The sequence below is a fragment of the Pelobates fuscus genome, chromosome 6, assembly GCF_036172605.1.
Source record: "Pelobates fuscus isolate aPelFus1 chromosome 6, aPelFus1.pri, whole genome shotgun sequence".
Taxonomy (NCBI): Eukaryota; Metazoa; Chordata; class Amphibia; order Anura; family Pelobatidae; genus Pelobates; species Pelobates fuscus.
This window is the reverse complement of record NC_086322.1, coordinates 7,768,747-7,783,080: the sequence shown is the minus strand read 5'-3', so window position 1 is coordinate 7,783,080 and position 14,334 is coordinate 7,768,747. Positions and strand designations below refer to the sequence as shown.

General features: G+C 35.3%; 5 non-coding genes across 5 annotated transcripts; all 5 read right to left on the bottom strand.

The window, feature by feature from the left end:
• Positions 1-2,571: 2,571 nt before the first annotated feature.
• Positions 2,572-2,643, bottom strand: TRNAP-UGG (transfer RNA proline (anticodon UGG)). The gene has a single exon. It is a non-coding gene; the product is annotated as a tRNA-Pro (tRNA).
• Positions 2,644-8,069: 5,426 nt separating this feature from the next.
• Positions 8,070-8,141, bottom strand: TRNAP-UGG (transfer RNA proline (anticodon UGG)). Its single transcript has one exon. It is a non-coding gene; the product is annotated as a tRNA-Pro (tRNA).
• Positions 8,142-9,352: 1,211 nt separating this feature from the next.
• TRNAP-UGG (transfer RNA proline (anticodon UGG)) lies at positions 9,353-9,424 on the bottom strand. Its single transcript has one exon. It is a non-coding gene; the product is annotated as a tRNA-Pro (tRNA).
• Positions 9,425-10,452: 1,028 nt separating this feature from the next.
• On the bottom strand, positions 10,453-10,524 carry TRNAP-UGG (transfer RNA proline (anticodon UGG)). The gene has a single exon. It is a non-coding gene; the product is annotated as a tRNA-Pro (tRNA).
• A 1,027-nt stretch (positions 10,525-11,551) lies between these two features.
• Positions 11,552-11,623, bottom strand: TRNAP-UGG (transfer RNA proline (anticodon UGG)). Its single transcript has one exon. It is a non-coding gene; the product is annotated as a tRNA-Pro (tRNA).
• Positions 11,624-14,334: the final 2,711 nt, after the last annotated feature.

The following is a 14,334-nucleotide window of genomic DNA, read 5'->3' as shown; positions in this document are numbered from 1 at the left end:
CCCCTTTGTTTGTTGTTAACAAAGATTTTGCAGTCTTAAGAAAGACTTTGCAGTCTTAAAAGCGTCATCTGAGCAGTTAGGACTTGCATTAATGACTTACGATAAACCATTGATTTTAAATGGTTGACAATGAAAACAACACATTTTTTATGATTTCTCTCATACAATTCTAAGTAAAAGCTAAACTTTTATTAATATAAGATGTTAGCTTTGAAAGGTGATATCAGAAGCACCAGGAAATATATATATTGATGGTGGCATGCCAACATCTTCTCTGTGGAGCACTTGAAGGGTTTTGCTACAAATGATTTTTGCTGACTATATTAAACACAGTTGGAAGCTACGTGTTTCAAAAGAAAAACACCAATTGCTTGGGCTTGTCCGGGATTTAAACCCGGGACCTCTCGCACCCAAAGCGAGAATCATACCCCTAGACCAACGAGCCATTACATTAGTTGGGTTTTAGGAAAAAAATTGCCAGACTAACGCGCCAGACAGCGTTTGTGTTCTCAAAATAGAAACAAAGTTTTCGTTTTGAAGTGAGGATTTTAAATTTCCTCAATAGGATCTGTTTTTCCAATATCATTTTCATTGTATGGGTAAATTAACAGTTGAGGTTTATGTACGATGGTGATAAATCATATTGACAGTTGTCAAAGTTGAGTCTGTTTCTGGTCAAATTGCTGGGGAAGACTTAAAATGTCCATTCATTTCTTAATTGTTTATGAGGGCTTTGTTGGTTTAGGAGAAATTTGTGGTTCAAATATATGTTGGAAAAGCACATGAAGGATTTAACTTTCTTTCTCATATTCTGCATGCTACCACCATGTTGAAAATAAAGTAAAGATGTGCAGAGGAGAAATTAATTATAAATAGTCTTGTGCAAAATAATGTTTGGGGAGGTTGGCCTGGTTCCATAACTTGAATCCACAGCCGAACGTAACGACTGCCTTGAATTTACCTTTACAGTTTTATTCATCGATACATTCAGGCGTGTACTGGAAGGAATTTGATTCAAACCTACCCTCTCCAACACATATTTGCACATGTCTAAGTATGAATAAAAATAGAATTCCGTATGTCAAAACATATATTTTTCCCCTTTGTTTGTTGTTAACAAAGATTTTGAAGTCTTAAGAAAGACTTTGCAGTCTTAAAAGCGTCATCTGAGCAGTTAGGACTTGCATTAATGACTTACGATAAACCATTGATTTTAAATGGTTGATAATGAAAACAACACATTTTTTATGATTTCTCTCATACAATTCTAAGTAAAAGCTAAACTTGTATTAATATAAGATGTTAGCTTTGAAAGGTGATATCAGAAGCACAAGGAAATATATATATTGATGGTGGCATGCCAACATCTTCTCTGTGGAGCACTTGAAGGGTTTTGCTACAAATGATTTTTGCTGACTATATTAAACACAGTTGGAAGCTACGTGTTTCAAAAGAAAAACACCAATTGCTTGGGCTTGTCCGGGATTTAAACCCGGGACCTCTCGCACCCAAAGCGAGAATCATACCGCTAGACCAACGAGCCATTACATTAGTTGGGTTTTAGGAAAAAAATTGCCAGACTAACGCGCCAGACAGCGTTTGTGTTCTCAAAATAGAAACAAAGTTTTCGTTTTGAAGTGAGGATTTTAAATTTCCTCAATAGGATCTGTTTTTCCAATATCATTTTCATTGTATGGGTAAATTAACAGTTGAGGTTTATGTACGATGGTGATAAATCATATTGACAGTTGTCAAAGTTGAGTCTGTTTCTGGTCAAATTGCTGGGGAAGACTTAAAATGTCCATTCATTTCTTAATTGTTTATGAGGGCTTTGTTGGTTTAGGAGAAATTTGTGGTTCAAATATATGTTGGAAAAGCACATGAAGGATTTAACTTTCTTTCTCATATTCTGCATGCTATCACCATGTTGAAAATAAAGTAAAGATGTGCAGAGGAGAAATTAATTATAAATAGTCTTGTGCAAAATAATGTTTGGGGAGGTTGGCCTGGTTCCATAACTTGAATCCACAGCCGAACGTAACGACTGCCTTGAATTTACCTTTACAGTTTTATTCATCGATACATTCAGGCGTGTACTGGAAGGAATTTGATTCAAACCTACCCTCTCCAACACATATTTGCACATGTCTAAGTATGAATAAAAATAGAATTCCGTATGTCAAAACATATATTTTTTTCCCCTTTGTTTGTTGTTAACAAAGATTTTGCAGTCTTAAGAAAGACTTTGCAGTCTTAAAAGCGTCATCTGAGCAGTTAGGACTTGCATTAATGACTTACGATAAACCATTGATTTTAAATGGTTGATAATGAAAACAACACATTTTTTATGATTTCTCTCATACAATTCTAAGTAAAAGCTAAACTTGTATTAATATAAGATGTTAGCTTTGAAAGGTGATATCAGAAGCACCAGGAAATATATATATTGATGGTGGCATGCCAACATCTTCTCTGTGGAGCACTTGAAGGGTTTTGCTACAAATGATTTTTGCTGACTATATTAAACACAGTTGGAAGCTACGTGTTTCAAAAGAAAAACACCAATTGCTTGGGCTCGTCCGGGATTTGAACCCGGGACCTCTCGCACCCAAAGCGAGAATCATACCCCTAGACCAACGAGCCATTACATTAGTGGGGTTTTAGGAAAAAAATTGCCAGACTAACGCGCCAGACAGCGTTTGTGTTCTCAAAATAGAAACAAAGTTTTCGTTTTGAAGTGAGGATTTTAAATTTCCTCAATAGGATCTGTTTTTCCAATATCATTTTCATTGTATGGGTAAATTAACAGTTGAGGTTTATGTACGATGGTGATAAATCATATTGACAGTTGTCAAAGTTGAGTCTGTTTCTGGTCAAATTGCTGGGGAAGACTTAAAATTTCCATTCATTTCTTAATTGTTTATGAGGGCTTTGTTGGTTTAGGAGAAATTTGTGGTTCAAATATATGTTGGAAAAGCACATGAAGGATTCAACTTTCTTTCTCATATTCTGCATGCTATCACCATGTTGAAAATAAAGTAAAGATGTGCAGAGGAGAAATTAATTATAAATAGTCTTGTGCAAAATAATGTTTGGGGAGGTTGGCCTGGTTCCATAACTTGAATCCACAGCCGAACGTAACGACTGCCTTGAATTTACCTTTACAGTTTTATTCATCGATACATTCAGGCGTGTACTGGAAGGAATTTGATTCAAACCTACCCTCTCCAACACATATTTGCACATGTCTAAGTATGAATAAAAATAGAATTCCGTATGTCAAAACATATATTTTTTTCCCCTTTGTTTGTTGTTAACAAAGATTTTGCAGTCTTAAGAAAGACTTTGCAGTCTTAAAAGCGTCATCTGAGCAGTTAGGACTTGCATTAATGACTTACGATAAACCATTGATTTTAAATGGTTGACAATGAAAACAACACATTTTTTATGATTTCTCTCATACAATTCTAAGTAAAAGCTAAACTTGTATTAATATAAGATGTTAGCTTTGAAAGGTGATATCAGAAGCACCAGGAAATATATATATTGATGGTGGCATGCCAACATCTTCTCTGTGGAGCACTTGAAGGGTTTTGCTACAAATGATTTTTGCTGACTATATTAAACACAGTTGGAAGCTACGTGTTTCAAAAGAAAAACACCAATTGCTTGGGCTTGTCCGGGATTTAAACCCGGGACCTCTCGCACCCAAAGCGAGAATCATACCCCTAGACCAACGAGCCATTACATTAGTTGGGTTTTAGGAAAAAAATTGCCAGACTAACGCGCCAGACAGCGTTTGTGTTCTCAAAATAGAAACAAAGTTTTCGTTTTGAAGTGAGGATTTTAAATTTCCTCAATAGGATCTGTTTTTCCAATATCATTTTCATTGTATGGGTAAATTAACAGTTGAGGTTTATGTACGATGGTGATAAATCATATTGACAGTTGTCAAAGTTGAGTCTGTTTCTGGTCAAATTGCTGGGGAAGACTTAAAATGTCCATTCATTTCTTAATTGTTTATGAGGGCTTTGTTGGTTTAGGAGAAATTTGTGGTTCAAATATATGTTGGAAAAGCACATGAAGGATTTAACTTTCTTTCTCATATTCTGCATGCTACCACCATGTTGAAAATAAAGTAAAGATGTGCAGAGGAGAAATTAATTATAAATAGTCTTGTGCAAAATAATGTTTGGGGAGGTTGGCCTGGTTCCATAACTTGAATCCACAGCCGAACGTAACGACTGCCTTGAATTTACCTTTACAGTTTTATTCATCGATACATTCAGGCGTGTACTGGAAGGAATTTGATTCAAACCTACCCTCTCCAACACATATTTGCACATGTCTAAGTATGAATAAAAATAGAATTCCGTATGTCAAAACATATATTTTTCCCCTTTGTTTGTTGTTAACAAAGATTTTGAAGTCTTAAGAAAGACTTTGCAGTCTTAAAAGCGTCATCTGAGCAGTTAGGACTTGCATTAATGACTTACGATAAACCATTGATTTTAAATGGTTGATAATGAAAACAACACATTTTTTATGATTTCTCTCATACAATTCTAAGTAAAAGCTAAACTTGTATTAATATAAGATGTTAGCTTTGAAAGGTGATATCAGAAGCACAAGGAAATATATATATTGATGGTGGCATGCCAACATCTTCTCTGTGGAGCACTTGAAGGGTTTTGCTACAAATGATTTTTGCTGACTATATTAAACACAGTTGGAAGCTACGTGTTTCAAAAGAAAAACACCAATTGCTTGGGCTTGTCCGGGATTTAAACCCGGGACCTCTCGCACCCAAAGCGAGAATCATACCGCTAGACCAACGAGCCATTACATTAGTTGGGTTTTAGGAAAAAAATTGCCAGACTAACGCGCCAGACAGCGTTTGTGTTCTCAAAATAGAAACAAAGTTTTCGTTTTGAAGTGAGGATTTTAAATTTCCTCAATAGGATCTGTTTTTCCAATATCATTTTCATTGTATGGGTAAATTAACAGTTGAGGTTTATGTACGATGGTGATAAATCATATTGACAGTTGTCAAAGTTGAGTCTGTTTCTGGTCAAATTGCTGGGGAAGACTTAAAATGTCCATTCATTTCTTAATTGTTTATGAGGGCTTTGTTGGTTTAGGAGAAATTTGTGGTTCAAATATATGTTGGAAAAGCACATGAAGGATTTAACTTTCTTTCTCATATTCTGCATGCTATCACCATGTTGAAAATAAAGTAAAGATGTGCAGAGGAGAAATTAATTATAAATAGTCTTGTGCAAAATAATGTTTGGGGAGGTTGGCCTGGTTCCATAACTTGAATCCACAGCCGAACGTAACGACTGCCTTGAATTTACCTTTACAGTTTTATTCATCGATACATTCAGGCGTGTACTGGAAGGAATTTGATTCAAACCTACCCTCTCCAACACATATTTGCACATGTCTAAGTATGAATAAAAATAGAATTCCGTATGTCAAAACATATATTATTTTCCCCTTTGTTTGTTGTTAACAAAGATTTTGAAGTCTTAAGAAAGACTTTGCAGTCTTAAAAGCGTCATCTGAGCAGTTAGGACTTGCATTAATGACTTACGATAAACCATTGATTTTAAATGGTTGATAATGAAAACAACACATTTTTTATGATTTCTCTCATACAATTCTAAGTAAAAGCTAAACTTGTATTAATATAAGATGTTAGCTTTGAAAGGTGATATCAGAAGCACCAGGAAATATATATATTGATGGTGGCATGCCAACATCTTCTCTGTGGAGCACTTGAAGGGTTTTGCTACAAATGATTTTTGCTGACTATATTAAACACAGTTGGAAGCTACGTGTTTCAAAAGAAAAACAACAATTGCTTGGGCTTGTCCGGGATTTAAACCCGGGACCTCTCGCACCCAAAGCGAGAATCATACCCCTAGACCAACGAGCCATTACATTAGTTGGGTTTTAGGAAAAAAATTGCCAGACTAACGCGCCAGACAGCGTTTGTGTTCTCAAAATAGAAACAAAGTTTTCGTTTTGAAGTGAGGATTTTAAATTTCCTCAATAGGATCTGTTTTTCCAATATCATTTTCATTGTATGGGTAAATTAACAGTTGAGGTTTATGTACGATGGTGATAAATTATATTGACAGTTGTCAAAGTTGAGTCTGTTTCTGGTCAAATTGCTGGGGAAGACTTAAAATTTCCATTCATTTCTTAATTGTTTATGAGGGCTTTGTTGGTTTAGGAGAAATTTGTGGTTCAAATATATGTTGGAAAAGCACATGAAGGATTCAACTTTCTTTCTCATATTCTGCATGCTATCACCATGTTGAAAATAAAGTAAAGATGTGCAGAGGAGAAATTAATTATAAATAGTCTTGTGCAAAATAATGTTTGGGGAGGTTGGCCTGGTTCCATAACTTGAATCCACAGCCGAACGTAACGACTGCCTTGAATTTACCTTTACAGTTTTATTCATCGATACATTCAGGCGTGTACTGGAAGGAATTTGATTCAAACCTACCCTCTCCAACACATATTTGCACATGTCTAAGTATGAATAAAAATAGAATTCCGTATGTCAAAACATATATTTTTTTCCCCTTTGTTTGTTGTTAACAAAGATTTTGCAGTCTTAAGAAAGACTTTGCAGTCTTAAAAGCGTCATCTGAGCAGTTAGGACTTGCATTAATGACTTACGATAAACCATTGATTTTAAATGGTTGATAATGAAAACAACACATTTTTTATGATTTCTCTCATACAATTCTAAGTAAAAGCTAAACTTGTATTAATATAAGATGTTAGCTTTGAAAGGTGATATCAGAAGCACCAGGAAATATATATATTGATGGTGGCATGCCAACATCTTCTCTGTGGAGCACTTGAAGGGTTTTGCTACAAATGATTTTTGCTGACTATATTAAACACAGTTGGAAGCTACGTGTTTCAAAAGAAAAACAACAATTGCTTGGGCTCGTCCGGGATTTAAACCCGGGACCTCTCGCACCCAAGGCGAGAATCATACCCCTAGACCAACGAGCCATTACATTAGTTGGGTTTTAGGAAAAAAATTGCCAGACTAATGCGCCAGACAGCGTTTGTGTTCTCAAAATAGAAACAAAGTTTTCGTTTTGAAGTGAGGATTTTAAATTTCCTCAATAGGATCTGTTTTTCCAATATCATTTTCATTGTATGGGTAAATTAACAGTTGAGGTTTATGTACGATGGTGATAAATCATATTGACAGTTGTCAAAGTTGAGTCTGTTTCTGGTCAAATTGCTGGGGAAGACTTAAAATTTCCATTCATTTCTTAATTGTTTATGAGGGCTTTGTTGGTTTAGGAGAAATTTGTGGTTCAAATATATGTTGGAAAAGCACATGAAGGATTCAACTTTCTTTCTCATATTCTGCATGCTATCACCATGTTGAAAATAAAGTAAAGATGTGCAGAGGAGAAATTAATTATAAATAGTCTTGTGCAAAATAATGTTTGGGGAGTTTGGCCTGGTTCCATGACTTGAATCCACAGCCGAACGTAACGACTGCCTTGAATTTACCTTCACAGTTTTATTCATCGATACATTCAGGCGTGTACTGGAAGGAATTTGATTCAAACCTACCCTCTCCAACACATATTTGCACATGTCTAAGTATGAATAAAAATAGAATTCCGTATGTCAAAACATATATTTTTTTCCCCTTTGTTTGTTGTTAACAAAGATTTTGCAGTCTTAAGAAAGACTTTGCAGTCTTAAAAGCGTCATCTGAGCAGTTAGGACTTGCATTAATGACTTACGATAAACCATTGATTTTAAATGGTTGATAATGAAAACAACACATTTTTTATGATTTCTCTCATACAATTCTAAGTAAAAGCTAAACTTGTATTAATATAAGATGTTAGCTTTGAAAGGTGATATCAGAAACACCAGGAAATATATATATTGATGGTGGCATGCCAACATCTTCTCTGTGGAGCACTTGAAGGGTTTTGCTACAAATGATTTTTGCTGACTATATTAAACACAGTTGGAAGCTACGTGTTTCAAAAGAAAAACACCAATTGCTTGGGCTCGTCCGGGATTTGAACCCGGGACCTCTCGCACCCAAAGCGAGAATCATACCCCTAGACCAACGAGCCATTACATTAGTGGGGTTTTAGGAAAAAAATTGCCAGACTAACGCGCCAGACAGCGTTTGTGTTCTCAAAATAGAAACAAAGTTTTCGTTTTGAAGTGAGGATTTTAAATTTCCTCAATAGGATCTGTTTTTCCAATATCATTTTCATTGTATGGGTAAATTAACAGTTGAGGTTTATGTACGATGGTGATAAATCATATTGACAGTTGTCAAAGTTGAGTCTGTTTCTGGTCAAATTGCTGGGGAAGACTTAAAATTTCCATTCATTTCTTAATTGTTTATGAGGGCTTTGTTGGTTTAGGAGAAATTTGTGGTTCAAATATATGTTGGAAAAGCACATGAAGGATTTAACTTTCTTTCTCATATTCTGCATGCTATCACCATGTTGAAAATAAAGTAAAGATGTGCAGAGGAGAAATTAATTCTAAATAGTTTTGTGCAAAATAATGTTTGGGGAGGTTGGCCTGGTTCCATAACTTGAATCCACAGCCGAACGTAACGACTGCCTTGAATTTACCTTCACAGTTTTATTCATCGATACATTCAGGCGTGTACTGGAAGGAATTTGATTCAAACCTACCCTCTCCAACACATATTTGCACATGTCTAAGTATGAATAAAAATAGAATTCCGTATGTCAAAACATATATTTTTTTCCCCTTTGTTTGTTGTTAACAAAGATTTTGCAGTCTTAAGAAAGACTTTGCAGTCTTAACAGTAAAAGTCTTTGCAGTAAAACCTAACAGTATTATGACATTCACAGTTAAAATGTCAGACGGAAATGCAAATTTAAAAAAAAATCTTATTTTCTCACATTTTTTTTACTTTTATTCATAATAAATGATGTTCCATATATGAATAGTTAATGATAGATTAAAGCCCTGTTTCTCCTGAACAAAATGATATATAATAAGTGTGGGTGCTTTGAAAGAGGGGAACTACGGGTGAACAGACATATAGCGCATATTCCAGTTTTTGTTTACGTTTTGTTTTGATCAGAACGTGCACTATTGACTCCGTCCTGAAGGGGTTAATATAAGATGTTAGCTTTGAAAGGTGATATCAGAAGCACCAGGAAATATATATATTGATGGTGGCATGCCAACATCTTCTCTGTGGAGCACTTGAAGGGTTTTGCTACAAATTATTTTTGCTGACTATATTAAACACAGTTGGAAGCTACGTGTTTCAAAATAAAAACACCAATTGCTTGGGCTCGTCCGGGATTTGAACCCGGGACCTCTCGCACCCAAAGCGAGAATCATACCCCTAGACCAACGAGCCATTACATTAGTTGGGTTATAGGAAAAAAATTGCCAGACTAACGCGCCAGACAGCGTTTGTGTTCTCAAAATAGAAACAAAGTTTTCGTTTTGAAGTGAGGATTTTAAATTTCCTCAATAGGATCTGTTTTTCCAATATCATTTTCATTGTATGGGTAAATTAACAGTTGAGGTTTATGTACGATGGTGATAAATCATATTGACAGTTGTCAAAGTTGAGTCTGTTTCTGGTAAAATTGCTGGGGAAGACTTAAAATTTCCATTCATTTCTTAATTGTTTATGAGGGCTTTGTTGGTTTAGGAGAAATTTGTGGTTCAAATATATGTTGGAAAAGCACATGAAGGATTTAACTTTCTTTCTCATATTCTGCATGCTATCACCATGTTGAAAATAAAGTAAAGATGTGCAGAGGAGAAATTAATTCTAAATAGTCTTGTGCAAAATAATGTTTGGGGAGGTTGGCCTGGTTCCATAACTTGAATCCACAGCCGAACGTAACGACTGCCTTGAATTTACCTTCACAGTTTTATTCATCGATACATTCAGGCGTGTACTGGAAGGAATTTGATTCAAACCTACCCTCTCCAACACATATTTGCACATGTCTAAGTATGAATAAAAATAGAATTCCGTATGTCAAAACATATATTTTTTTCCCCTTTGTTTGTTGTTAACAAAGATTTTGCAGTCTTAAGAAAGACTTTGCAGTCTTAAAAGCGTCATCTGAGCAGTTAGGACTTGCATTAATGACTTACGATAAACCATTGATTTTAAATGGTTGATAATGAAAACAACACATTTTTTATGATTTCTCTCATACAATTCTAAGTAAAAGCTAAACTTGTATTAATATAAGATGTTAGCTTTGAAAGGTGATATCAGAAGCACCAGGAAATATATATATTGATGGTGGCATGCCAACATCTTCTCTGTGGAGCACTTGAAGGGTTTTGCTACAAATGATTTTTGCTGACTATATTAAACACAGTTGGAAGCTACGTGTTTCAAAAGAAAAACACCAATTGCTTGGGCTCGTCCGGGATTTGAACCCGGGACCTCTCGCACCCAAAGCGAGAATCATACCCCTAGACCAACGAGCCATTACATTAGTGGGGTTTTAGGAAAAAAATTGCCAGACTAACGCGCCAGACAGCGTTTGTGTTCTCAAAATAGAAACAAAGTTTTCGTTTTGAAGTGAGGATTTTAAATTTCCTCAATAGGATCTGTTTTTCCAATATCATTTTCATTGTATGGGTAAATTAACAGTTGAGGTTTATGTACGATGGTGATAAATCATATTGACAGTTGTCAAAGTTGAGTCTGTTTCTGGTCAAATTGCTGGGGAAGACTTAAAATTTCCATTCATTTCTTAATTGTTTATGAGGGCTTTGTTGGTTTAGGAGAAATTTGTGGTTCAAATATATGTTGGAAAAGCACATGAAGGATTCAACTTTCTTTCTCATATTCTGCATGCTATCACCATGTTGAAAATAAAGTAAAGATGTGCAGAGGAGAAATTAATTATAAATAGTCTTGTGCAAAATAATGTTTGGGGAGGTTGGCCTGGTTCCATAACTTGAATCCACAGCCGAACGTAACGACTGCCTTGAATTTACCTTTACAGTTTTATTCATCGATACATTCAGGCGTGTACTGGAAGGAATTTGATTCAAACCTACCCTCTCCAACACATATTTGCACATGTCTAAGTATGAATAAAAATAGAATTCCGTATGTCAAAACATATATTTTTTCCCCTTTGTTTGTTGTTAACAAAGATTTTGAAGTCTTAAGAAAGACTTTGCAGTCTTAAAAGCGTCATCTGAGCAGTTAGGACTTGCATTAATGACTTACGATAAACCATTGATTTTAAATGGTTGATAATGAAAACAACACATTTTTTATGATTTCTCTCCTACAATTCTAAGTAAAAGCTAAACTTGTATTAATATAAGATGTTAGCTTTGAAAGGTGATATCAGAAGCACCAGGAAATATATATATTGATGGTGGCATGCCAACATCTTCTCTGTGGAGCACTTGAAGGGTTTTGCTACAAATGATTTTTGCTGACTATATTAAACACAGTTGGAAGCTACGTGTTTCAAAAGAAAAACACCAATTGCTTGGGCTCGTCCGGGATTTGAACCCGGGACCTCTCGCACCCAAAGCGAGAATCATACCCCTAGACCAACGAGCCATTACATTAGTTGGGTTTTAGGAAAAAAATTGCCAGACTAACGCGCCAGACAGCGTTTGCGTTCTCAAAATAGAAACAAAGTTTTCGTTTTGAAGTGAGGATTTTAAATTTCCTCAATAGGATCTGTTTTTCCAATATCATTTTCATTGTATGGGTAAATTAACAGTTGAGGTTTATGTACGATGGTGATAAATCATATTGACAGTTGTCAAAGTTGAGTCTGTTTCTGGTCAAATTGCTGGGGAAGACTTAAAATTTCCATTCATTTCTTAATTGTTTATGAGGGCTTTGTTGGTTTAGGAGAAATTTGTGGTTCAACTATATGTTGGAAAAGCACATGAAGGATTCAACTTTCTTTCTCATATTCTGCATGCTATCACCATGTTGAAAATAAAGTTAAGATGTGCAGAGGAGAAATTAATTATAAATAGTCTTGTGCAAAATAATGTTTGGGGAGGTTGGCCTGGTTCCATAACTTGAATCCACAGCCGAACGTAACGACTGCCTTGAATTTACCTTCACAGTTTTATTCATCGATACATTCAGGCGTGTACTGGAAGGAATTTGATTCAAACCTACCCTCTCCAACACATATTTGCACATGTCTAAGTATGAATAAAAATAGAATTCCGTATGTCAAAACATATATTTTTTTCCCCTTTGTTTGTTGTTAACAAAGATTTTGCAGTCTTAAGAAAGACTTTGCAGTCTTAAAAGCGTCATCTGAGCAGTTAGGACTTGCATTAATGACTTACGATAAACCATTGATTTTAAATGGTTGATAATGAAAACAACACATTTTTTATGATTTCTCTCATACAATTCTAAGTAAAAGCTAAACTTGTATTAATATAAGATGTTAGCTTTGAAAGGTGATATCAGAAGCACCAGGAAATATATATATTGATGGTGGCATGCCAACATCTTCTCTGTGGAGCACTTGAAGGGTTTTGCTACAAATGATTTTTGCTGACTATATTAAACACAGTTGGAAGCTACGTGTTTCAAAAGAAAAACACCAATTGCTTGGGCTTGTCCGGGATTTAAACCCGGGACCTCTCGCACCCAAAGCGAGAATCATACCCCTAGACCAACGAGCCATTACATTAGTTGGGTTTTAGGAAAAAAATTGCCAGACTAACGCGCCAGACAGCGTTTGTGTTCTCAAAATAGAAACAAAGTTTTCGTTTTGAAGTGAGGATTTTAAATTTCCTCAATAGGATCTGTTTTTCCAATATCATTTTCATTGTATGGGTAAATTAACAGTTGAGGTTTATGTACGATGGTGATAAATCATATTGACAGTTGTCAAAGTTGAGTCTGTTTCTGGTCAAATTGCTGGGGAAGACTTAAAATTTCCATTCATGTCTTAATTGTTTATGAGGGCTTTGTTGGTTTAGGAGAAATTTGTGGTTCAAATATATGTTGGAAAAGCACATGAAGGATTCAACTTTCTTTCTCATATTCTGCATGCTATCACCATGTTGAAAATAAAGTAAAGATGTGCAGAGGAGAAATTGATTATAAATAGTCTTGTGCAAAATAATGTTTGGGGAGGTTGGCCTGGTTCCATAACTTGAATCCACAGCCGAACGTAACGACTGCCTTGAATTTACCTTTACAGTTTTATTCATCGATACATTCAGGCGTGTACTGGAAGGAATTTGATTCAAACCTACCCTCTCCAACACATATTTGCACATGTCTAAGTATGAATAAAAATAGAATTCCGTATGTCAAAACATATATTTTTTCCCCTTTGTTTGTTGTTAACAAAGATTTTGAAGTCTTAAGAAAGACTTTGCAGTCTTAAAAGCGTCATCTGAGCAGTTAGGACTTGCATTAATGACTTACGATAAACCATTGATTTTAAATGGTTGATAATGAAAACAACACATTTTTTATGATTTCTCTCATACAATTCTAAGTAAAAGCTAAACTTGTATTAATATAAGATGTTAGCTTTGAAAGGTGATATCAGAAGCACCAGGAAATATATATATTGATGGTGGCATGCCAACATCTTCTCTGTGGAGCACTTGAAGGGTTTTGCTACAAATGATTTTTGCTGACTATATTAAACACAGTTGGAAGCTACGTGTTTCAAAAGAAAAACACCAATTGCTTGGGCTTGTCCGGGATTTAAACCCGGGACCTCTCGCACCCAAAGCGAGAATCATACCCCTAGACCAACGAGCCATTACATTAGTTGGGTTTTAGGAAAAAAATTGCCAGACTAACGCGCCAGACAGCGTTTGTGTTCTCAAAATAGAAACAAAGTTTTCGTTTTGAAGTGAGGATTTTAAATTTCCTCAATAGGATCTGTTTTTCCAATATCATTTTCATTGTATGGGTAAATTAACAGTTGAGGTTTATGTACGATGGTGATAAATCATATTGACAGTTGTCAAAGTTGAGTCTGTTTCTGGTCAAATTGCTGGGGAAGACTTAAAATTTCCATTCATTTCTTAATTGTTTATGAGGGCTTTGTTGGTTTAGGAGAAATTTGTGGTTCAAATATATGTTGGAAAAGCACATGAAGGATTTAACTTTCTTTCTCATATTCTGCATGCTATCACCATGTTGAAAATAAAGTAAAGATGTGCAGAGGAGAAATTAATTATAAATAGTCTTGTGCAAAATAATGTTTGGGGAGGTTGGCCTGGTTCCATAACTTGAATCCACAGCCGAACGTAACGACTGCCTTGAAT